Source organism: Rattus rattus, chromosome 2, assembly GCF_011064425.1.
Source record: "Rattus rattus isolate New Zealand chromosome 2, Rrattus_CSIRO_v1, whole genome shotgun sequence".
NCBI classification, from domain to species: Eukaryota; Metazoa; Chordata; class Mammalia; order Rodentia; family Muridae; genus Rattus; species Rattus rattus.
The window spans coordinates 140,042,228-140,060,492 of NC_046155.1; the positions used below are offsets into that span (position 1 = coordinate 140,042,228).

At 40.8% G+C, this 18,265-nt stretch overlaps 2 non-coding genes across 2 annotated transcripts; both read left to right on the forward strand.

The window, feature by feature from the left end:
• Positions 1–14,284: 14,284 nt before the first annotated feature.
• On the forward strand, positions 14,285–14,378 carry LOC116894943. The gene has a single exon (XR_004387140.1). It is a non-coding gene; the product is annotated as a small nucleolar RNA SNORD116 (small nucleolar RNA).
• Positions 14,379–16,852: 2,474 nt separating this feature from the next.
• Positions 16,853–16,946, forward strand: LOC116894941. Its single transcript, XR_004387139.1, has one exon. It is a non-coding gene; the product is annotated as a small nucleolar RNA SNORD116 (small nucleolar RNA).
• The last annotated feature ends 1,319 nt before the right edge of the window (positions 16,947–18,265 follow it).

The following is an 18,265-nucleotide window of genomic DNA, read 5'->3' on the forward strand; positions in this document are numbered from 1 at the left end:
ACCAGAGCCCTGAGTTTGCTATGGGCAGAGACAGAAGCTGGAAGGAACCCATACCTCTGTGTAGGCAGGGGCTTGTGTTTCCCTGGTTTCTATGTGGGTTCTAGTTATGCTGGATCTTGGGCAAGATGTTGTGGCCTCGACTGTTATGTTAAATGTGTCAGAGCTCCAGTGCTCCTGTGTGTATCTGATCTGCTGGGATTTAAGCATTCTCTGTGATCCTGTGCTCCTGTGATCCTTGGCTTTTAAGTGTACCTGTGCTCCTGTGACCCTGTCTTCCTGTGTTCCTCTGAGCCTGGGTGTATTAGAGCACCTGGGTGATGGGTTTTCTCAGTGGTGGGGTGCTTGTGGGAATGGATGAAAAAATCAGTCTCGAAGGTCTGCTCAGGGTAGAAGTTCAGACCAGAAGGGACCTGTGCCACTATCTGCGTAAGCTTTCCTTCATCTCTGGATCTCAGGCAACCCAGTTACTCTGGTTGTTGGGACAGATGTTGTGTGCTCCTCATCTGTGATCTTAGGCATGTTAGAGAAGCTGGGTGACAGGCTTCCTCTGGGTGTTGTAGGAATTGTTTCAGGACCATCATCCTAGGCCTGCTCAGGGCACAAGTTTAGACCAGAAGGGAACTCTGCAGCTAGCTGGGTAGGGTTCTTGTGTTCCTGGATCTTGGGGGACCCTATTTTGCTGGGTGTTGGAGCAGCTGTTGTGCCACCCTCACCTGTGATCCTGAGCATGTTAGAGTACCTAGGTGATAGGTTTCTTCTGGGTGTTGTGGGAATGGATGCAGAACTAGTGCCTAAGGTCTGCTCTGATGCATGAATTCTTTTTTTTTTATTAACTTGAGTATTTCTTATTTACATTTCGAATGTTATTCCCTTTCCCGGTTTCTGGGCCAACATCCCCCTAACCCCTCCCCCTCCCCTTCGTTATGGGTGTTCCCCTCCCCACCCTCCCCCATTGCCCTTCCTCCCCCAACAGTCTAGTTCACTGGGGTTCAGTCTTGCAGGAACCAGGACTTCCCCTTCCACTGGTGCTCTTACTAGGATATTCATTGCTACCTATGAGGTCAGAGTCCAGGGTCAGTCCATGTATAGTCTTTAGGTAGTGGCTTAGTCCCTGGAAGCTCTGGTTGCTTGGCATTGTTGTACATATGGGGTCTCGAGCTCCTTCAATGTTGCATGAATTCTTAAAGCCTGAGTGAGTGTTGTCTCTTTAGATACAGGTAACTTCTCTTATCGCTGAATAGGCAGACTGTGCTGTTGACCATCAGGATGTTTTCCATGTGCCCTGCTTAGGAAGAGAGCGAGTGTGTTTATAAGGTATGTCTGAACTCTGTAGGAGTTCATTAAAAGATGAGCCCTATGGCAAAGAGGCTGCCATAGGTTCAAGAATAGGCTTGGACATTACCACATGTTATTGGCATCTTTAAGAAGACCTTGAGGTTGAACGTGGCATTTGTGGTAATAAAAATGTTGAGTGTTTCAGCATCTTCTGGAAGTTTCTTGGCCTTTGGTAGTTTAAAGCATGCTTGACCAATTCTTTTCCAATGTCAGTAAGAGTATTAGAGAGAGACAGAGACAGAGACAGACAGAGACAGAGACACCAAGACACACACATACAGACAGAGAGAGAGAAAGAGTTGGGGACAGATACAAAGCAGTAGAACAGGGACAGAAAGAGCAGGTTGTTGTTGACAAAGTAACCTAGAAAATCTGCTACTTACTGTTGGGAAAGTAAAAGTAAGCTGTTGAGCAGGTTGACCATTGCCCTTTAAATAGGAGATAATTTAGAATACAATGATGGCAAATGAGATGCCAGAAGCCCAAGTAGTGTGAAGAGATGTTCATGAAGGTATGGTTTCATTAGTGAACATGGCCAGTGTTGATTTCTATCTCCTGACAAGTAGAAATTAAGATGAGATCTCTCTTAATAGAATACTAAGCGACCAGTGTTTCCTGAGGGACTTGATCTTGTTTATTTTTCTATTATATATTCTGTCCTGACCCAGTTTCCTCTCCACTTCATTCCCTGAATTCCCCTCCTTCAACCCTTCTCCAAAAAATTCTCCTCTGCCTTCCACAAAAATAACAGGCTTCCTTAGGATATCAACCAAACATGGCATAAGAAGGTTGACTAAGGCCAGGCACATACCAAGGCTGGGAAGGTAACCCAGTAAAGGGGAAAGGTCTTAGAAGAAGGCAAAAGAGTCAGGGATAGCTCCTGCTATCATTTTTAGGATTTCCACAAGATTATAAATCTACTGAGCCATGATACACAGTAGAGAACCTAGGTGAGATAGCTCTCAAGGTCCCATGAGTCCTGGTCAATTGATTCTATGGGGTGTATTCTCTTAGTGTGTCCTCTGATCCTCCTGCTTCCTTCATTTTTTATCTGGAGGACTCCTCAAGATCCAACTAATGTTTCATTGTGATACCCTAGATCTGCTCCTATAAGTTGCTGCATGAAATCTCTCTGGTCTCTTTGATCCTGTTTCTGCTAGTAACTGGTCTTAGCATACTCTTGAGGCAGGGTAAATTATAGGCTCAAAATGTTGTGACCATGTTGGTTACCCAATCACTAAACTTCAAGCCTTAATTTTGTGCAGAAGATGGCCAGTTCAGGCCCTGTGTCTCTCATTACTAGATATTTTTGCTAATGTTATGCTCATAGATTTCATGACATTTCCATTGCACTACATTTCCAACTTGTCCTTGAAATGCCCCCAATTCAAGCTGTTTCATCTAGAATTTTCTCATACCCTCATCCTTACCTTGATTCCTCCTCTTACCAATTCCACCCACCCTGAATCCACCTGGAAATCAATTCTTTTTTTTATTATTATTATTAACTTGAGTATTTCTTATTTACATTTCGAATGTTATTTCCTTTCCCAGTTTCTGGGCCAACATCCCCTTAATCCCTCCCCCCCCCCTTCTTTTTGTGTGTTCCCCTCCCCATCCCCCCCCCATTACCGCCCTCCCCCAACACTCACGTTCACTGGGGGTTCAACCTAAGCAGGACCAAGGGCTTCCCCTTCCACTGGTGCTCTTACTAGGCTATTCATTGCTACCTATGTGGTCAGAGTCCAGGGTCAGTCCATGTATAGTCTTTGGGTAGTGGCTTAGTCCCTGGAAGCTCTGGTTGGTTGGCACTGTTGTTCATATAGGGTCTTGAGCCCCTTTAAGCTCTTCCAGTCCTTTCTCTGATTCCTTCAATGGGTGTCCTGTTCTCAGTTCAGTGGTTTGCTGCTGGCATTCGCCTCTGTATTTGCTGTATTCTGGTTGTGTCTCTCAGGAGAGACCTACATCCAGTCCTGTCGGCCTTCACTTCTTTGCTTCATCCATCTTGTCTAATTCGGTGGCTGTGTATGTATGGGCCACATGTGGGGCAGGCTCTGAATGGGTGTTCCTTCTGCCTCTGTTTTAATATTTGCCTCACTATTCCCTGCCAAGGGTATTCTGATTCCCCTTTTAAAGAAGGAGTGAAACATCTGCAAATCAATTCTATTTCACCTTTCCATGAAGATTCTTGCATTGACCCCTCAGTACCTTAATATTACCTAGGCTCTCAAGGTCTATGGACTATAGCAGTATTGTCTTTTATTTTACCAAACATATTCACTTCTGAGGGAGTACATACTGTTTGTATTTCTGGATTTAAGTTACACTAACCAGTATGATTTTTTTCTAGGTTGATCATAGAACCTACGATATAGGTATTTTCTTCATGAAGATATTTTCTATACTTATTAATTCAAGATTACCCCCTCTACATTCTCTTCTAATCGGTTCAGTGTATGTAGAAAAGAATGTGAAAATCCCACACATTTACTCATTGGGAATTTACTTGGTTCAAGTGATTATCAAATCTAAAATGAACAGGCCGGTTGGTTTTTGGTTTGTTGGTTTGTTTGTTTTTGTTTATTTGGATAATTATTAGTTCTTGTTTATTTTATTATGTTTTTTGTTCACATTGCTTTTCTTTTTTTTCTTGATTTTTCTAAACTTTAGGGTATGAGATGTCCAATCTTGTTCAATAGATCTTATGGCAGTTTGAGGACCCAGGTAGAAACATGGGCCCAGTTGAACTCTGTATAAAATAAGTGTATGACACTTCTGAAAATATCTACACTTGTATGGATCTGTTTGTGTGGGAAGATGTCCCTGAGAAAAGCTGGACATTAATCCAGGCCTCATGGTGAATGGAAAAGGTGTGAACATCTTGGAAACATTCTCATATCCACAGTACCAAAGTACCTCTCCTGGTTCATGTCCATCTCATAGTTACAAAAAATAAAGGCATTTTATTGTATTTTATTATTTATTTTTATTTCTTTCAGAAATTTAGGTTGTTTTTCTTTTTCTATTAAAATTTTAAAAATTATTTTATATATTTACTGTCCCCCTTCCCAAAGATATCCACTTCATTCCCCTCCCTGTGACCTCTGAGAGGATGCTCTTCCCAGCCTTCATTATCAACCCCCAACTTACCCCACACATCAACCCCTGTCCCATTCCCCTCTCTTGGTGCTACAGATCCCTGCAGGATTAGGCCCATCCTTTCCCAGATAAGGCAGCCCTCTGCAACATATGTGCCAGGGGTCATGGACCAGCCCATGTATGCTCTTTGGTTGATAATTCAGTCTCTGAGATATTCCAGGGGTGTGGGTTGTTGATACTGTTGGTCTTTCTATGGGGTTATCATCTGCTTTAGCTCCTTCAGTTCTTTCCTTAACTTTTCCACAGCACTCCCCTCCCTCAGTCCAATTGTTGGCTGTAAGTATCTGCTTCTATCTCAGTCAGCTGCTGGGAGGGCCTCTCAGAGGACTGCCATGGTAGGCTCCTGTCTGCAAGCCCAAAAATGGTATCAGTAAAAGGGTTTGGTGGGGGCCCATGGGTGGATCCTAAGTTGGGCCAGTCACTGGATGTACTTTCCTTCATTCTCTGCTCCAACTTTGCCCCTGCATTTTTTTTAGACAGGAACAATATTTTGTCAAAAATGTTGAAGGTAGGTTGGTGACCCCAATCTTCCACCAGGGCCCTATCTTTCTATTGGAGGTAGTCTCTTGAGGTTTCCTCTCTCCACCATTAGACATTTCAATTAAGGTCATCCCCATTAATCCAGGGAGCATCTCGTATTCCAAATTTCTGGGGTGTTTTTTATAGATTTCTCTCATATCCCTCCCTCCACAGCTGCATGTTTTTATTCAGTCTCCTGACCCTGTAGGCTTCTCTCTTGTCTCCCCTATACCTGATCATATCCATTTTGACCTTCTAGTAACATTCTTCCACCCAGGTTCCTTGTTCTCTCTGCCTTTCAAGATTATTTTGTTCCCATTTTAAATGGGAATGAAATATCCTTACTTGAGTCTTATATTTATTGTTTAAATTCGTATGATCTATAGATTGTATGATTGGTATTTTGTACTTGTTGGCTAATATTCACTTATCACTGAGTATATACCACACATGTCCTTTGGGTCTGGGTTATGTCACACAGGATATTTCCTAGTTCTATCCATTTGTCTGCAAATGTCATGATGTCCTCATTTATTTTTAGATTTTTTTATTGGTTATTTTATTTATTTACATTTCAAATGTTGCCCCCATTCCCAGTTTTCTCTCCACAAAATCCCTATCCCATTCCTCTCTCTCTGCCTCTATGAGGATACTCCTACACCCACCCTCCCAGTCCGGCCTCAATGCCCTAGCATCTCCATATATTGGGTCATCGAGCCTCCACAAGACCAAAGGCCTTCTCATTGATGCCAGATAAGGCAAACCTCTGCTAAATATTCAGCTGGAAACATGGGTCCTCTTTGGTGGGTGGGATAGTCCCTGGGAACTCTGCGGGGAGGGGAGGTGGTTGGTTGATATTTTGTTCTTCCTATGGACTTGCAATCCTCTTAAGCTCCTTCAGTCCTTCCTCTAACTCTTCTATTGGGGTCCCCATGCTCAATACATTGGTTAGCTGTGATAATCTGCATCTGTGTTGGTCAGGTTATGGTACAGCCTCTTAGGGGATAGCTATACCAGGCTCCTGCCAGCAAGCACTTTTGGCATCAACAACAGTGTCTGGGTTTGATGTCTATAGATAAGATGGATCCCTAGGTAGGGTGGTGTCTGGATGGCCTTTTCTTCACATTGTGCTCCACTCTTTGTCCCTGTATTTCCCTTAGATAGGAACAATTCTGTATTAAATTCTTGAGAAGGGTGGGTGGGACTCAAACAGGAGTCATGCCTATCTACTGGACACAGTCTCTAGAAAATCTATCTCTCCTTTGTTGGGTATTTCAGCTACTGTCATTCCAATTGGGTCCAGAGAACATCCTGCTTTCCTGGCATCTGGGACTTGCTAGTGACTACCTTCACTCAGTTCCTTATCCTCAATTTATCTATACCGCCATTCAATTTCTTGACACTTAGTACTTCGCCCTTGGTCTCCTCCCACATCAGATTCTGATCCTGCACTCCATTTCTCTCCCCTTGACACTCCACATAGATCCCATCTTTCCTTTCTCCCTCTTTTCTTCCCTCAATCCTTCCCCCTCTCCCTCCCCCTCCCTCCCTCTGTCCCTCCCTCTATTTCCCATTATTATTTTGTTCCCCATCTAATTAAGACTCAAGCATAGATACCTTTGTCTTGCTTATTTTTTTACATTTTTATTATACATTTCTTTACTTACATTTCCAAGGTTATTCCCCTTCCCGTTTTCCTGTACATAAGCCACCATTCCCTTCCCTTCCCCACCCCCATATGTGTATTCCCCTTATACATCCCCCATATTCCCCTGCACTGGGGGTTCAAAGTTGGCAAGACCAAGGGCTTTCCCTTCCACTGGTGCCCTAACAAGGCTATTCTCTGCTACACATACAGTTGAAGCCCTGGGTTAGTCCATGTATAGTCTTTTGTTAGTGGTTTAGTCCCTGGAAGCTCTGGTTGGTTGACAGGGTTGTTTTTATGGGGTTGCAAGCTCCTTCAACTCTTTCAATAATTCCTCTAATTCCTCCCAAGGGCGTCCTATTCTCAGTTCAGTGATTGGCTGCTAGCATTGACTTCTGTATTGGACATGCTCTGGATGTGTCTCTCAGGAGAAATCTATATCCAGTCCCTTTTCAGCTTCATCAGTCTTAACTAGTTTTGGTGGCTGCATATATATATATATATATATATATATATATATATATATATATATATATATATATATATATATGGGCCACATGTGTGTCAGGCTCTGAATCGCCATTCCTTGAGTTGCTTCTCTAAACTTTGTTTCCATATCCCCTCCTATGAATATTTTCCCACTTTTAAGAAGGAGTGGGGGCCTCTGCATCTTGGTCGTCCTTCTTCTTGAACTTCCTTTGGTCTGTACATTGCATCTTGGGTAATTTGAGCTATTTAGCTAATATCCACTTATCAATGAGTGCATATCAAGTGTGTTTTTTTGTGATTGAGTAACCTCACTCAGGATGATATTTTCTAGTTCCTTCAATTTGCCTATGAATTTCATGAAGTCATTTTTTTGATAGCTGAGTAGTACTCCATTATGTAGATGTACCACATTTTTTGAATCCATTCCTCTGTTGAAGGGCATCTGGGTTCTTTCCAGCTTCTGGCTATTATAAATAAGGCTGCTATAAACAGAGTGGAGCATGTGTCTTTGTTATACATTGGGTCATTTTTTGGGTACATGCACAAGAGTGGTATAGGTGGTTCCTCAGGTAGTGTAATGTCCAATTTTCTGATGAACCTCCAGACTGATTTCTAGAATGGTTGTACCAGTCTGCAATCCCACCAACAATGGAGGAGTGTTCCTCTTTCTTCACATTCTTGCCAGCATCTGCTGTCACCTGAGTTTTTTATTTTAGCCATTCTGACTGGTGTGAGGTGGAATCTCCGGGTTGATTTGATTTGCATTTCCATGATGACTAAGGATGTTGAACATTTCTTTAGGAGCTTTTTGGCTGTTCGATAATTCTCACCTGAGAATGTTTTCTTTAGCTCTGTACCCCATTTTTAATAAGGTGATTTGGCTCTCTGGAGTCCAACTTCTTGAGTTCTTTGAATATTTTTGATATTAGCCCTCTATCAGAAATAGGATTGGTAAAGATCTTTTCCCAATCAGATGGTTGCCGTTTTGTCCTTATGACAATGTTTTTTGCTTTACAAAACTTTGCAGTTTTATGATGTCCCATTTGTTGATTCTTGATCTTAGAGCATAAGCCATTGGTGTTTTGTTCAGGAAATTTTCCCCAGTGCCCATGTGTTCGAGACTCTTCCTCACTTTTTCTTCTATTAGTTTGACTGTATTTGGTTGGATGTGGAGGTGCTTGATCCACTTGGACTTAAGTTTTGTACAAGGTGATCAGAATGAATCAATTTGCATTCTTCTACATGCTGACATCCAAATGAACCAGCACCATTTGTTGAAAATGCTATCTTTCTTCCATTGCATGGTTTTAGCTCCTTTGTCAAAGATTAAGTGGCTATAGGTGTGTGGGTTCATTTCTGGGTCTTCAATTCTGTTCCGCTGATCTACCTGCCTGTCTCTGTACCAATACCATACAGTTTTTATCACTGTTGGTCTGTAATATTGGTTGAAGTCAGGGATGGTGATTCCCCCAGAAGTTCTTTTATTGTTTAGTATAGTTTTCACTATCCATTTTGTTATTCCAAATGAATTTGCAAATTGCTCTTTCTGTCTCTATATAGAATTGAGTAGGAATTTTGATAGGTATTGCATTGTATCTCTAGATTGCATTTGGCAAAATTGCCATGTTTACTATATTAATCCTGCCAATCCATGAGCATGGAAGATATTTTCATCTTCTGAGATCTTCCTCAATTTCTTTTTTCAGACATTTGAAGTTCTTTTCATAAAGATCTTTCACTTGCTTCGTTAAAGTCACACCAAGATATTTTATTTTATTTGGGACTATTGTGAAGGATGTCATTTCCTTAATTTCTTTCTCGTCTTGTTTCTCTTTTGTGTAGAGGAAGGCTACTGATTTATTTGAGTTAATTTTATACCCAGCCACTTTGCTGAAATTGTTTATCAGGTTAAGTAGTTCTCTGGTGGAACTTTTGGTGTCGCTTAAGTACACTATCATATCTTCTGTAAATAGTGATATTTTGATTTCTTCCCTTCCAATTTGTATCCCTTTGACCTCCTTTCTCTGTCTGATTGCTCTGGCTAGGACTTCAAGTACTATACTGAATAAGTAGGGAGAGAGTGGGCAGCCTTGTTTCATCCCTGATTTTAGTAGGATTGTTTCAAGTTTCTCTCCATTTAGTTTGATATTAGCTACTGGTTTGCTGTATATTGCTTTTACTATGTTTAGATATGGGCCTTGAATTCCTGATCTTTCCACAGTTTTATCATGAAGGGATGTTGAATTTTTTCAAATGCGTTCTCAACCTCTAATGAAATGACCATGTGGTTCTTATCTTTGAGTTTGTTTATATAGTGTATTACATTGATGGATTTTCATATATTAAAATATCTCTGCATTCCTGGGATGAAGCCTACTTGATCATGATTGATGATAATTTTGATGTGTTCTTGGATTCAGTTTGCAAGAATTTTGTTGAGTATTTTTGCATCAATATTCATAAGGTAAATTGTTTTGAAGTTCTCTTTCTTTGTTGTGTCTTTGCGTGGTTTTGGCATAAGAGTAATTGTGGCTTCATAGAAGGAATTTGGTAGTGCTCTGTCTGTTTCAATTTTGTGGAATAGTTTGGACAGTATTGGTATGAGGTCTTCTATGAAAGTCTGAATTCTGCACCGAACCCATCTGTACTTGGGCTCTTTTTGGTTGGGAGACTTTTAATAACTGCTTCTGTTTCTTTAGGAGTTATGGGCTTGCTTAGATGATTTATTTCTTCCTGATTTAACTTTGGTGCCTGGTATCTGTCTAGAAAATTGTCCATTTCCTCCAGATTTTCCAGTTTTGTTGAATATAGGCTTTTTGTAGTAGGATCTGATGATTTTTTTTTTAAATTTCTTCAGATCTTGTTGCTATCTCTCCCTTTTCATTTCTGATTTTCTTAATTTGGATACACTCTTTGTGACCTCTTGTTAGTCTGGCTAATGGTTAATCTATCTTGTTGATTTTCTCAAAAGACCAGATCCTGCTTTTGTTGATTCTTTGTATAGTACTTTTCATTTCTACTTGGTTAATTTCAGCTCTGAGTTTGATTAGTTCCTGCCTTCTACTCCTCTTGGATTTATTTGTTTCTTTTTGCTCTAGAACTTTAACGTGTGCTTTCAAGTTGCTTACATAGCCTCTTTTCTGTCTCTTTTTGCAGGCACTCAGAGCTATGAGTTTTCCTATTAGTACCGCTTTCATTGTGTCCCATAAGTTTGGGAATGTTATATCTTTATTTTCATTAAATTCTAAGCAGTTTTTAATTTCTTTCTTTATTTCTTCCTTGATCAGGTTATCATTGAGTAGAGCATTGTAGAGCATTGTTCAACTTCCATGTATATGTGGGTTTTCTGTCATTATTGTTGTTATTGAAGACCAGTCTTAGTTTGTGGTGATCTGATAGAATGCATGGGATTATTTCTATCTTCCTGTATCTGTTGAGGCCCGTTTTATGACTGATTATGTGGTCAATTTTGGAGAAGATTCCATGAGGTGCTGAGAAGAAGGAATATCCTTTTGTTTTAGGATGGAATGTTCTATAAATATCTGTTAAATCCAATTGGTTCATAACTTCTGTTAGTTTCTCTACATCTCTGTTTGATTACTGTTTCCATAATCTGTCCAGTGATGAGAGTGGGGTATTGAAATCTTCTACTATTATTGTGTGATTTGCAATGTGTACTTTGAGCTTTAGAAAGGTTTCTTTTATGAACATAGGTGCCCTTGTATTTGGAGCATATATATTTAGGATTGAGAGTTCATCTTGGTGGATTTTTCCTTTTATGAATGTGAAGTGTCCTTCTTTACCTTTTTTAATGACTCTTGGTTGAAAGTCAATTTTATTAGAATGGCAACTCCACCTTGTTTCTTTGGGCCATTTGCTCAGAAAATTGTTTTCTAGCCATTTACTCTGAAGTAGTTTCTGTCTTTGTCTCTGAGGTGCATGCAGCAAAATGCTGGGTCCTCTTTACATATCCAGTCTGTTAGTCTATGTCTTTTTATTGGGGAATTGAGTTCCTTGATATTGAGAGATATTAAGGAATAGTGACTATTGCTTCCTATTATTTTTGTTGTTAGAGGTGGAATCATGTTTGTTTGTCTCTCTTTTGGTTTCATTGTTAGGAAATTATATTCTTTCTTTCTGTACAGTGTAGTTTTTCTCCTTGTGTTGGAGTTTTCCATCTATTATCCTTTGTAGGGCTGGGTTTGTAAAAAAATATTGTGTAAATTTGGTCTCGTCATGGAATACCTTGGTTTCTCCATCTATGTTAATTGAATGTTTTCAGTAAAGTGGGCTGGCGTTTGTGTTCTCTTAGGGTATGTATGACATCTGTCCAGGGTCTTCTGGCTTTCATAGTCTCTGGTGAGAAGTCTAGTGCAATTCTTATAGGTCTGCCTTTATATGTCACTTGACCTTTTTCCCTTACTGCTTTTAATATTCTTTCTTTGTTTTGTGCATTTGCTGCTTTAACTATTATGTGACTGGAGGAGTTTCTTTTCTGGTCCAATCTATGTAGAGTTCTGTAGGCTTCTTATATGTTTATTGGCATCACTTTCCTTAGGTTAGGGAAGTTTTCTTCTATAATTTTGTTGAGTATATTCCTGGCACCTTAAGTTGGGAGTCTTCACTTTCTTCTATACCTATTATCTTTAGGTTTGATCTTCTCATTGTGTCCTGGATTTCCTTTATGTTTTGGGATAGGAGCTTTTTGCCTTTAAATTATCTTTGACAGTTGTGTCGATGTTTTCTTTGGTATCTTCTGCCCTGAGATTCTCTCTTCTATCTCTTGTCTTCTGTTGGTTATGCTTGTGTCTTTGACTCCTTGTCTCTTCCTTTGTTTTTCTATATCCAGGGTTGTCTCCTTTGTGCTTTCTTTATTGTTTCTATTTCCATTTTCAATTCCTTCACTTGTTTGCTTGTATTTTCCAGTAATTCATTCAGTGATTTTTGTGTATCCTCTCTAAGGGCTTCTACTTGTCTACTTGTGATTTCCAGCATTTCTCTAAGAGAGTTCTTTATGTTTTTCTTAAAGTCCTCCATAATTATCAAAATTTGTGATTTTAAATTTTACTTTTCTGGTGTGTTTGGTTATTCAGTATTTTCTTTGGTGGGAGAACTGGGCTCTCATGATGGCCGGTAGTCTTAGTTTCTGTTGATTTGGTTCCTGTGCTTGCCTCTAGGCATTGGGTTGTCTCTGGTGTTTTCTTGTCTTGCTGTTTCTGGGAGTTTCCTGGCCCCACTGAAGGCCTCTGTGTCAGTACTCTGGTATAACTATTTCCCTGTTTTTCTTCAGCCTTCCCTGAGAATAGGTGCTCTGCTCTGAGCTATGGTGGTGCCTCTGTCTTAAGCAGGTGTGTGGGTAGTTTGGAGGAATGTCTGCTTGTGTGGATGCAGTAGTTTAGAATGTTTTGGTAGCAATATACTTTGGAAGGCTTGTGCATTTTTCTGGGCCTCCTAGAAAGAGAATGTCAAATTGTGAACGGCCGAGGGTTGTTCTAATATCCAAGGTTCTAGCATACTGACATTTCAGGAGTGTCCATGAATACTGAAGAAACAGTTATCTTAGAACTCTGAGATTTTGGGTGATTCTCTTTCCGAAATGAGGTTAAAGTACAGTCTGGGTGTGCAAAGAAATGTGTCAATGGTACACATGGTGTCTTGCAAATCAAGCTTGAGATCCATACACCTGGTCATTACCCTTGGGAAAATAGGTTTTGAACCAGAGCTGCATTTGTCACCATTAGATGAATTGTGCAAGGTACATAATAACTTGAAAGAATGTCTGCCTTAATCTTATGCCTGTGTGTTGGCAGCTTGGTGTAGTTGATTGACCTGTTTCTTGGAGTGTAGAGACATTGTTGTTCTATAAACATATTTCCAAATAGAGCAAATGTTCCCAAACAGCAAAAATAAATAGGAGAATGAATGAGGAATAAGCAACACAAAGTCCAAACAAATAGTGGGGAGATAGGGAAATAAAGGGAGAGTCAGGAGTGATAGGAATATAGGTTGATTGGGAGAGAAAGAGAGAGAGAGAGAGAGAGAAAGAGAGAGAGAGAGAGAGAGAGAGAGAGAGAGAGAGAGAGAGAGAGAGAGTGTTGTCTTGGAGATGAGTGTGATGATTCAAGGCCCATTGCAATACTTGCGGTCATCAGCCTAAGTTTTAGAGTAATTTTCTTTAACCTCATGGCATGAAGCAAGATTATTGAAATGATAAACGTAGCAGCCATTTTGTTGATGTTCAAATATAATCCTAGATATTGATGGAGGTAAGACATACCCCTCAACCTGGCAAGACCTTTCTGCATTATTTTTGGGACCCCCATATGGACCACTGATGGTCCTTGTTAGTGCCTTGTTCATGATTGCTCTTTTGAGAAGTGCCCCGAGTATCTTGTGAAGTTTGTATTGGGCTCTGGTGGAGGATGTTGTTAGGTTAGACCTCCTGGTATGTGTTGTGTGTCTCAAGGGAAAATGAGTTATGATCCTCAATGTACCTTTAGATAAGCAAGGAGCCAGTTAGTACTTGATAGAAAAGAGCGTGTTCTTTCCTGAGGCAAGTCCTGAAAGCAAAACTGTCCTGGTTGGAAAGGGCAAGAATGTGGCATTGGCAAGTGCAGGAATGATGAGGGCGCCTAACTGGTCTGAGCATGCCAAAATAGACACTAAGCCCAACATCTATCCTTGTTTCCTCATGTCCTACTCTAATTAAGGCGTGTGTTCTATTTTGTATTCCCAGGGTCACATTCCTCACCCAGAACGGGCCAGGGTTGACATCCAGACAAATTGGACCAACAGCATTGAAGGATGGCTGACTGCACACAACAGATCTTCCAGTGAAGATTTTGTGGATACTGACTTGCTCGAAGGCTCTAGACAGCATAGGTAAGGAAATGATTATTTGCCCGAAGAACTCAAGTTGCTCAGGTATTGTTGGATGTGGCTGGAGCTGTCATACAGACATCCTGTGCCTTAGGTACCTGGAGCATATATTTGGTGTATCCAAGCTCCCACATCTGGAGCTAGGGTCCATTGATCCCTGCTAATGGATGGGGAATATCGTGCAGTGCCTTGCACTTCCCAAAGCAAGGGTAGTACAGAGTATCTGTTCCTCTTTGTGCAAGGCAGTTCAGTGTGCCTGGATCAATGATGATTCCTAGTGAAACATTCCTTGGAAAAGCTGAACAAAATGAGTGAAAACTCAGCACTGCAACTGTCATCAGAAATGAGGTCTGGCACCTTGTGTCATCCAGGTCTCATGCATTTCAGAAACAGGCTAGCCAACAATTCTATTGCCCTTGCCATCCTTGGTGTCTAGCCAGACTCCTGCAGTCAGGCCTTGGCTTTGTTTACTGTATGAGAAACTTTGGCCTAGGTCAAGAATCCCCCTTTTGTTGTATTTGGATTAGTTCTCTGTGGTTGATGAGACACTTGGCAGGGACATTAGTAGGTACTCCTGTTTCTGTAGGCAGTGCCCTGCATCCCAATATAAGGTGCAGTGTGAGGCAGATGTAGGAGTAGCAGTCGCATCAAAGTGTGTCTCTGCACATTGAAATGCACGATAGAAGGATAAGCCTTCTGAGAACCCTTGATATGAATTGCTGTAATGGAAGACACTCAAGTGCAAGTTGCTGGTTTCAAGTGGCCTAATGCAGTTGCAATTTGCAGGGAGAGTCTGACTTTTGGAATTTGAAGAGTCTGAGTTCCTGTCCACCTGAAATATTCTGGGGGGACTGGCTAGGAAAGAGAGCGTGACCCAGAAATGGGAGGTTATGTGAGAGACATCATTTGAAAATCTCCATATGATTTGCAATCTTAAATGTGTCCCAGGATACATGGTGCTTTGAAGGACTCAAATAGAGACATGGGATTTGCCAACCTGTGTCTGAAGCAGGTGTGTGGTTAGTTTTAAGGAATGCCTGCTTCTGAAGATGGAGTAGTTTAGAATGTTTTGGTAGGGATATCCTTTGGAAGGTTTGTGCATTTTTCTGGGCCTCCTAGCAAGCAAATATCAAATTGTGAAGGGCACTGGGTTGTTTGCATATCCAGGTTTAAAACAAACTGACATTTAGGGTGTCCATGAAAACTGAAGACACAGTTATTCTAGAACTCTTGCTTTCTGAGATTTTAGGGGTTTCCCTTTTCTATATGAGGTTAAATTACTGTCAAGCTGTGCAAAGAAATGTGTCCTCAAAGGGAACCTGGTGTCTTGCAAATCAAGCTTGAGTTTCATACTCCTGGTCATTTTCCATGGGACCATAGGATTTGGGATGAAGGCTGCATTTTTAGCAGTTAGTTGAATTTTTGAAGGTGAATAATAGCTTGGAAGAATTTCTGACCTAGTCTTATGCCCGAATGTTGTCAGCTTGGTGTATTTGATTGACCCATTTCTAGGAGTGTTGAGACATTGATGCTTGACCCACAAGCATATTTCAAATAGAGCAAATGTTCCCAACCGGCAAAAAATAAATAGAAGAATGTTAGAGGAAGTAGCAACACAATGTCCAAGAAAATAATGAGGAAATAGGGGAACAGAGGGAGAGTCAGGAGTGATAGAAATATGGATTGATGAGAGAGAGAGAGAGAGAGAGAGAGAGAGAGAGAGAGAAAGAGAGAGAGAGAGAGACAGAGAGAGACAGAGAGAGAGAGAGAGAGAGAGAGAGAGATTTGTCATGGAGATGAGTGTGATGTTTCGAGGCCCATTGTAATACTCATGTTATCAGCCTAAGTTTTAGTGTAGTTTTCTTGATGCTCATGGTATGAAGCTAGATTTTTGAAATGATAACGTAGCAGCCATTTTGTTGATATTCAAATATAGTCCTAGATATTGAAGGAGGTAAGACATTACCTTTCAACCTGGCCAGACCTTTCTTCATTATTTTTGGGACATACATATGGACCACTGATGGTCCTTGTTAGTACCTTGGTCTCGATTGGTCTTTTGAGAAGGGCCCTGTGTTTCTTGTGAAGATTGTATTGGGCTCTGGTGGAGGATGTTGTTAGGTTAGACCTCCTGGTATGTGTTGTGTGTTTCAAGAGTAGATGAGTTATGATCCTCAATGTACCTTGAGATAGGCAAGGAGCCAGTTAGTACTTGATAGAAAGGAGCATGTTCTTTCCTGAGGCAAGCCCTGAAAGCAAAACTGTCCTGGTTGGAAAGGGCAAGAATGTGGCATTGGCAAGTGCAGGAATGATGAGGGCGCCTAACTGGTCTGAGCATGCCAAAATAGACACTAAGCCCAACATCTATCCTTGTTTCCTCATGTCCTACTCTAATTAAGGTGTGTCTTCTATTTTGTATTCCCAGGGTCACATTCCTCACCCAGAACGGGCCAGGGTTGACATCCAGACAAATTGGACCAACAGCATTGAAGGATGACTGACTGCACACAACAGATCTTCCAGTGAAGATTTTGTGGATACTGACTTGCTCGAAGGCTCTAGACAGCATAGGTAAGGAAATGATTATTTGCCCGAAGAACTCAAGTTGCTCAGGTGTTGTTGGATGTCGCTGGAGCAGACACACAGACATCCTGTGCCTTAGGTACCTGGAGCATATATTTGGTGTATCCAAGCTCCCACATCTGGAGCTAGGGCCCATTGCTCCCCGATAATGAATGGGGAATATCATGCAGTACTCTGTACTTCCCAAAACATGGGCAGGACAGAATACCTGTTCCTCTTTGTGCAAGGCAGTTAGGTCTGACTGGATCGATGATGATTCTCAGTCAAACATTCCTTGGAAAAGCTGAACAAAATGAGTGAAAACTCAGCACCGCAACTGTCATCGGAAATGAGGTCTGGCACCTTGTGTCAGCCAGGTCTCATGGAGGTCAGAAAGAGGCTTGTGAACAATTCCAATGCCCTTGCCATCGTCGGTGTCCTACAGTCAGGCCTTGGCTTTGTTTACTGTATGAGAAACTTTGGCCTAGGTCAAGAATCCCCCTTTTGTTGTATTTGGATTAGTTCTCTGTGGTTGATGAGACACTTGGCAGGGACATTAGTAGGTGCTCCTCTTTTTGCACGCAGCGCCCTGCATCCAAATAAAAGGAGCAGATTGAGGAAGACATAGGGAGTAGCAGTGGCATCAAAGTGTGTCTCTGCAAATTGAAATGCCTGGAAGAAGGATCAGGCTTCTCAGAAGCCTTGATATGAATTGCTTCCTGATGTTTTGCTGTAAAGGAAGACACTCAAGTGCAAGTTGCTGGTTTCAAGTGGTCTAATGCAGTTGCAATTTGCAGGGAGTGTATGACTTTTGGAATTTGAAGAGTCTGAGTTCCTGTCCACCTGAAATATTCTGGGGCAACTGGCTAGAAAAGAGAGCATGACCCACAAATGGGAGGTTATGTGAGAGACTTCTATTGAAAATCTCCACCTGATTTGCAATCTTAAATATGTCCCAGGATACATGGTGCTTTCAAGGACTCAAACAGAGAAATGGGATTTGCCAACACTTCAGTTTCTAAAACAGGTCCATAACGTGAAGTTTGCAGATGATATGTGTCATAGCTTTTTTTGAATTGGTTTGGTCTAGAATTCCACATGGCCAGGCCCATAATAGGCATCTTGGCTTTGTTCTGAGCTCCACGAAGGTGACCATGATTGCTGCTAAAATCTTTCTGAGGTCAGATGTCTGAAGTCTAGATTTTATAAAAATTTTACAGCCAATGAAATTAGGAAGTGGGAGACTTCCTAAAGTCTCATGTTAACACCAGCCTCATTCACAGCTCTAATACAGAGTCAATCTAAGTGTCCATAAACAGAATAATTATCAAATTTAAAAAGTAATAATCCTATTCTCTTGGCTTTTATTTTTGTTATGATTATTTGCTTCTATTATTTACAATGGTTCATTATGTAACATCTCATGCACAGTTGTAATTTTTGACTGTTTCATTTGTATCAAAAGAAAACAATAATAACTTATATTAATAGGACTTTAAAAATACTTATCTAATAATTTACAGTAATTAATATGAAGAAGGTTGTCACCAATTGAATGTGTTCTTATACTATTTATGAATTCTCTTGGGCTATTTCTAACCTTGATTTGTCTTGGACTTATGATTATTTGGTGGATAGTATATTTTCCTTGTTAATATGTTGTATCAGGGAATTCAG